The sequence below is a fragment of the Pongo abelii genome, chromosome 20 (assembly GCF_028885655.2).
Source record: "Pongo abelii isolate AG06213 chromosome 20, NHGRI_mPonAbe1-v2.0_pri, whole genome shotgun sequence".
In the NCBI taxonomy this organism is placed as follows: Eukaryota; Metazoa; Chordata; class Mammalia; order Primates; family Hominidae; genus Pongo; species Pongo abelii.
Window position 1 is genome coordinate 51,250,060 of NC_072005.2, and position 7,701 is coordinate 51,257,760.

The 7,701-nt window shown below is 45.5% G+C and overlaps 1 protein-coding gene across 5 annotated transcripts in view; it reads left to right on the forward strand.

Annotated features, from left to right (window-relative positions):
- BLOC1S3 (biogenesis of lysosomal organelles complex 1 subunit 3) overlaps positions 1–7,701 on the forward strand; it is a 40,122-nt gene that overhangs the window by 26,372 nt on the left and 6,049 nt on the right. The window lies entirely within an intron of this gene.

Genomic DNA, 7,701 nt, shown 5'->3' on the forward strand with positions numbered 1-7,701 from the left:
GCAGTGGCGCGATTTCGGCTCACTGCAATCTCTGCCTCCCCGGTTCAAGCAATTCTCCTGCCTCAGCCTCCCGAGTAGCTGGGATTACAGGTGCCGGCCACCACACCCGGCTGATTTTTGTTTTGCCTTTTTTTTTTTTTTTTTTGAGATGGAGTTTTGCTCTCGTTGTCCAGGCTGGAGTGCAATGGTGTGATCTCGGTTCACTGCAACCTCCGCCTCCTGGGTTCAAGTGATTCTCCTGCCTCAGCCTCCCGAGTAGTTGGGATGATGGGCACCCAACGCCCCAGCTAATTTTTTGGTATTTTCAGTAGAGACAGGGCTTCACCATGTTGGCCGGGCTGGTCTTGAACTCCTGACCTCAGGTGATCCAAGCGCCTCAGCCTCCCAAACTGCTGGGATTACAGGTGTGAGCCACTGCGCCCTGCCAAACGAGCCAATTATTGGGTGGAGTTTCTCAACTAGTTGCATTCAGATGGCAGCTGGGGCTGGAGTCATCCAAAGGCTCAGCTGGGCCGGAATTCCAAGATGGCGTCTTACATGTCTGACATCTCAGTCATGTCAGATCATGGCTAGATCAGCTGCAGCTGACCAGTTATCTCTCTCTCTCTCTCTCCATGCAGCCTCTTGTCACGCCCAGCTTCAGCTTCTGCATAGCATGGCAGTCTCAGGATATTCAGAATTTTTTTTTCCCCAGATGGAATCTCACTCTGCCACCAAAGCTAGATAGAGTGCAGTGGCACGATCTCGGCTCACTGCAACCTCCACCTCCAGGGTTCAAGCGATTCTCGTGCCTCAGCCTCCCGAGTAGCTGTGATTACAGGCCTGCACCACTGTGCCCGGTTAATTTTTTTGTATTTTTAGTAGAGACAGGGTTTCTCCGTGTTTGCCAGGCTGGTCTCAAACTCCTGACCTCACGTAATCCCCCCGCCTTGGCCTCCCAAAGTGCTAGGATTACATGTGTGAGCTGCCATGCCTGGCTGAAAATAATAGATTTATACCTAACCATACTAATAATTGCATTGGCTCTAAATTATGTAAACATCCAATTATAAGACAGAGATTTCAGACTAAATGAAAAAGCATGACCCAACTCTATGCTACCCACAAGAAATTTTGTGTGTGTGTGTGTGAGACGGAGTCTTGCACTGTCGCCCAGGCTGGAGTACAGTGGCATGATCTTGGCTCACTGCAACCTCCACTTCCCAGGTTCAAGCAATTCTCCTGCCTTAGCCTCCCAAGTAGCTGGGATTACAGGCACCCACCACCACACCCAGCTAATTTTTTGTATTTTTAGTAGAGATGAGGTTTCACTATGTTGGCCAGGCTGGTCTCGAACACCTGACCTTGTCATCCACCCGCCTCGGCCTCCCAAAGTGCAGGGATTACAGGCGTGAGCCACTGCACCTGGCCAAAATACACTTTAAATAGAAAGACGTTCTGTACAAAAGTTAACTCAAAATGGACCACATCACTAAATGCAAAACTTAAAACTATAACATTTCTGGAAGGAAACATAGGAGAAAATCTTTGTGACTCTAGATGATGCAAAAGTTCATTATGTACAAGCATGATCATAAGAGAAAACCTTGATAAAATAGATTCCATCAAAATTAAAAACTTCTGCTCTTCAACAAACATTATTAAGAGAATGAAAAGATAAGCCAAACAGTGGGAGAAAATATTTGCAAATTTAAACAACTAGTATCCAAATATTTTAAGAACTCTTAAAAGTCAATAGCTAGAAAACAAACAACCCAATTATTTAAAAAGGGCAAATGATTTGAATAAACACTCCACTAACGAAGATATGCAGATGACAAACAAGTACACAAAAAGTTGCTCAACATCATCAGTTGTTAGAGAAATGCCAATGAAAACCACAAGGTCACTCTCCACCTATTAGAGTGGTTATCATGGAGAAAAGAGGCAGTGATTGCTTGAGGCCAGGAGTTTGAGACCAGCTTGGGCAACATACCGAGACACCGTCTCTACAAACACAAAAATTAGGGGCCGGGCGCAGTGACTCACGCCTGTAATTCCAGCACTTTGGGAGGCCAAGGCGGGCAGATCACCTGAGGTCAGGAGTTCGAGACCAGCCTGGCCAACATGGTTAAACCCCATATCTAGTAAAAAAAATACATATATATACAAAAAATTAGCCGGGCATGGTGGCGCATGCCTGTAATTCCAGCTATTTGGGAGGCTGAGGCAGGAGAATCGCTTGAACCCAGGAGGTGGAGTTTGCAGTGAGTTGAAATCCCGTCATTGCACTCCAGCCTGGATGACAAGAGTGAAACTCCATCTCAAAAAAAAAAATCTATTATTTTCATGCTTTTTCCTGATTCATCTGGTCATTGTTCTCTTTTTCCACCTTCTTTTGGATTAATCAAAATTTTTTTTGTTTTTTTTTTTTTTGAGCAAGAATCTCACTCTTTTGCCCAGGCTGGAGTGCAGTGGTGTGATCATGGCTCACTTCTGCCTCGAACTCCTGGACAAAAGTGATCCTCCTACCACAGCCTCTCCAGTAGCTGAGAGGCTACTGAGTACTGAGAGGCGTGTGCCCCCACACCTAGTTAATTTTTTTAATTTTTTTTTAATAGAGATGGTGTCTCATGTGCTGCCCAGGCTGGACTCGAACTCCTGGGCTCAAGTGATTCCTCCCGCCTTGGCCTCCCAAAGGGCTGGGATTACAGGCGTGAGCCACTATGCCTGGCTGGATTAATCAAGTAATTTTTTTATGATTCCATTTTATCTCTTTTGTAGGCTTATTAGCTATAGCTCTTTATTATTTTATTTATTTATTTATTAATTTGAGAGTTTCACTCTTGTCACCCAGGCTGGAGAGCAGTGGCATGACCTAGGCTCACTACAACCTCTGCCTCCCAGGTTCAAGTGACTCCCCTTCCTCACTCAGCCTCCAGAGTAGCTGGGATTACAGGCGCCTGCCACCATGCCCAGCTAATTTGTTTTAGTAGAGATAAGGTTTCACCATGTTGGCCAGGCTGGTCTTGAACTCCTGACCTCAAGTGATCCATCCGCCTCAGCCTTCCAAAGTGCTGGGATGACAGGTGTAAGCCACTGCGCTCAGCTATTTTATTTTTTTTGAGACAGAGTCTCACTCTGTCCCCCAGGCTGGAATGCAGTGGCACGATATCGGCTCAGTGCAACCTCTGCCTCCCGGGTTCAAGTGATTTTCCTGCCTCAGCCTCCTGAGTAGCTGGGACTACAGGTGCCCGACACCAACCCCGACTAATTTTTGTATTTTCAGTAGAGATGGGGTTTCACCATGTTGGCCAGGCTGGTCTCGAACTCCTGACCTAAGGTGATCCACCTGCCTCGGCCTCCCAAAGTGCTGGGATTACAGGCATGAGCCACTGGGCCTCGCCTGCTTTGTTTTTTTATGGTCACTGTAGAGTTTATAGTCCACATCTTTAACTTCTCGCAGTCTACATTCAAGTGCTACTGCACTCCACACTCCAGCGTGGGTGACAGAGCGAGACTCTGTCTCAAAAAAAAAAAAAAAAACTAGCTGGGTGTGGTAGTGCACACCTATAGTCTCAGCTACTTGGGAGGCTGAGTCATGAGAATTGCTTGAACCCAGGAGGCGGAGGTTGCAGAGAGCTGAGATCACACCACTGCACCCCAGCCTGGGAGACAGAGCGAGACTCCATCTCAAAAAAATTTAAAAAAAATTTTGCCTAGTGCTACACATAGGAATGTGCAGGCGCACATGCATACACCTGCATGCACACACATGTGCACAGGTACACATAGGAGTGAGTAAAACCAGTGAAATTGGAAGATTAAGGTCTTAGAATTGAACTAATGTCAATGTCCTGTTTTGATGTTGTATTACAGTTATATAAGATATTAGCATCAGAGGTTAAGTGGGCAAAAGGCAAACAAGACCACCATGTACTCTTTTTTTTTTTTTTTTGAGATGGAGTCTTGCTGTGTCACCCAGGCTGGAATGCAGTGGCGAGATCTTGGCTCATCGCAACCTCTACCTCCTGGGTTCAAGCGATTCTTCTGCCTCAGCCTTCCGAGTAGCTGGGATTACAGGCGCCTGGCACCATGCCCAGTTAATTTTTGTATTTTTAGTAGAGACGGGGTTTTGCCATGTTGGCCAAGCTGGTCTCGAACTCCTGACCTCGTGATCTGCCCGCCTTGACCTCCCAAAGTGCTGGGATTACAGGCGTGAGCCACCACACCCAGCCTCTCTTTTTGTAACTTCTTATGAATCTATAATCTCTTAGAAATAAAAATAATCAGTCGGGTGCCATCACTCACACCTGTAATCCCAGTACTTTGGGAGGCCGAGGCGGGTGGATCATTTGAAGTCAAGACTTTGAGACCAGCCTAGCCAACATGGCAAAATGCTGTCTCCGCTAAAAATACAAAAATTAGCTGGACGTGGTGTCGGGCGTCTGCAATCCCAGCTACTAGGGAGGCTGAGGCAGGAGAATGGCTTGAACCTGGGAGGTGGAGGTTGCAGTGAGCCAAGATCCTGCCACTGCACTCCAGCCTGGGTAACAGAGTGAGACTGTCTCAATTAAAAATAAATAAATAAATAAAAGAAAAATAATAATTTTGTATTTGTATTCTTTTTATGATTACAAAGTTGTAATCATAAAAAGAATACAAATACAAAATGATCAATTAGTAATCATAAAAATTACAAAAGAATAAAGGAGATAGATGGAATATTAAAATTTTATTGAATTAAGCTAAAAGAAGGCAGGAAAAAGGCAACTGGAGAAAAACAACAACAACAAAAAAAACAGAAGAGACAAATGAAATGCCAGATGGTAAACTTATGCCCAATTATTTCCATAATTACAAATAAATGTAAAGAAATTCAACACTCCCATTAAAAGGTAGGGATTGGCAGACTGGATAAAAAGGCAAGATCTAGGCCAGGTGTGGTGGCTCACGCCTGTAATCCCAGCACTTTGGGAGGCTGAGGTGGGCAGATCACTGGAGGTCAGGAGTTCGAGACCAGCCTGGCCAACATGGTAAAACCCCGTCTCTACTGAAAATACAAAAATTAGCCTGTCGTGGTGGCAGGTGCCTGTAATCCCAGCTACTCAGGAGGCTGAGGCACGAGAATTGGTTGAACCCAGGAGGCAGAAGTGGCAGTGAGCTGAGATTGCGCCACTGCACTCCAGCCTGGGCAACAGAAGAGACTCTGTCTCAAAAAAAAAATAAATAAATAAATAAGTAAATAAATAAATAAATAAAAAGGCAAGATCTAGCTAGAAGGTTAAAATATTATGATATATGTTTTGTGACCATAACAGAAATCAGTAATATAAAGATAGCTCCAAAAAAATTAAAACCCTTGGCTGGGCGCGGTGGTTCATGCCTGTAATCCCAGCACTTTGAGGCCGAGGTAGGCAGATCACCTGATGAGGTCAGGAGTTCGAGACCAGCCTGACCAACAGAGTGAAACACCATCTCTACTAAAAATACAAAAATTAGCTGGGTGTGGTGGCAGGTGCCTGTAATCCCAGCTACTTGGGAGGCTGAGGCAGGAGAATCACTTGAATCCAGGAGGCTGAGGTTGCAGTGAGCCGAGGCTGTGCCATTGCACTCCAGCCTGGGCAACAAGAGTAAAACTCTATCTCAGAAAGAAAAAAAAAAAGCCCACAAGTATTTGGAAAGTAAATAACCCAGAAGTCGAAGAAGAAATCAAAAGAGAAAGTATAAACTACATAAAACTCAATGAAAAAAAAATAATATATCAAAATACATGACATGAGATAAAGTAATGCTTAGAAAGACATTGATAGATTTTTAAATGCTTAATTAGAAAAGAGGAAAAGGAGGACTGGGGAGACGGTGGTCAAAGGATACAAATTTCAGTTAGGAGGAGTAAGTTCAGGAGATCTATTGCACAACATGGTGACTACAGTTTTTTTTTGTTGCTTGTTTGTTTGAGATCGAGTCTCTCTCTGTCGCCCAGGCTGGAGTGCAATGGCGCTCGCTACCTTGGCTCACTGCAACCTCTGCCGCCTGGGTTCAAGCCATTCTCCTGCCTCAGCCTCCTGAGTAACTGGGATTACAGGTGTGCACCACCACGCCTGGCTAATTTTTGTATTTTTAGTACAGATGAGGTTTCACCATGTTGGCCAGGCTGGTCTTGAACTCCTGACCTCAAGTGATCCGCCCCCTTGGCCTCCCAAAGTGCTGGGATTACACGCATAAGCCACTGCGCCTGACCAACTACAGTTAATAACAATGTATTGTATACTTGAAAATTTTGAAGAGAGTAGTTCTATTTATTTTTTTTATTATTATTATTTTTTTTCTGAGACAGCGTCTTGCTCTGTGGCCCAGGTTGGAGTGCAGTGGCGCGATCTCGGCTCACTGCAAGCTCCGCCTCCCGGTTTCACTCCGTTCTCCTGCCTCAGCCTCCCGAGTAGCTGGGACTACAGGCACCCGCCACCAAGCCTGGCTAATTTTTTGTATTTTTAGTAGAGACGGGGTTTCACCGTGTTAGCCAGGATGGTCTTGATCTCCTGACCTCGTGATCCGCCCGCCTCGGCCTCCCAAAGTGCTGGGATTACAGGCTTGAGCCACCATGCCCAGCCTATTCTTTTTTTTTTTTTTGAGGCGGAGTTTCGCCCTTGTTGCCCAGGCTGGAGTGCAGTGGCACCATCTTGGCTCACCGCAACCTCTGCCTCCCGGGTTTAAGCGAAGTAGCTGTGATTATAGGCATGCGCCACCACGCCCGGCTAATTTTTGTATTTTTAGTAGAGATGGGGTTTCACCGTGTTAGCCAGGATAGTCTTGATCTCCTGACCTTGTGATCCGCCCACCTCGGCCACCTCCCAAAGTGCTGGGATTACAGGCATGAGCCACCGTGCCTGGCCAGAACTCTGTCTCAAAAACAAAACAAAACAAAACAAAACAAAAATTATGCACATGAAAAACATCAGTCACAAAAGACCACATTGTGTATTTCCAAACGTGAAAAGTCCAAAATAGGTAGATTAATAGAGACAGAGAGATTAGTGTCTGCTTAGGGCTAGAAAGTTCCTAGGGAGATTGGATATTAACTGCAAATGAGTATGAGGTTTCTTTATTTAAAATTTTTTTATTGTGCTGAAATATACATAAAATTTACTATTTTAACTTTTTTTTTTTTTTTTTTTGAGATGGAGTCTTGCTCTGTCTCTTAGGCTGGAGTGCAGGGGCACGATCTCAGCTCACTTCAACCTCTGCCTCCTAGGCTCAAGTGATTCTCCTGCCTGAGCCTCCTGGAGTAGCTGGGATTATAGATGCGCCACCACGCCTGGCTAAGTTTTGTATTTTTAGTAGAGATGTGGTTTCTCCATGTTGGCCAGGCTGGTCTCGAACTCCTGACCTCACATGATCCGCCCACCTCAGCCTCCCAAAGCGCTGGGATTACAGGTGCGAGCCACCTTGCCCGGCCACTTTTTTTTTTTTTAATGAGACAAGGTCTCACCTATCACCTAGGCTACAATGCAGAGGCACAATCACAGCCAACTGCAACCTTGAACACCTGGCTTCAGGCGATCGTCCCACCTCTGTGTCCCAAACTGCTGTGTGAGCCACTGTGCCCAGCCAAAAGCTGTTTTTCAATGGGGGACCAACATCTGAAAAGGATATTGACAAACTGAGGCTCTTATATGTTTAATTAAACACCTACAGGGCAGTGGCAGTGGCTCATGCCTG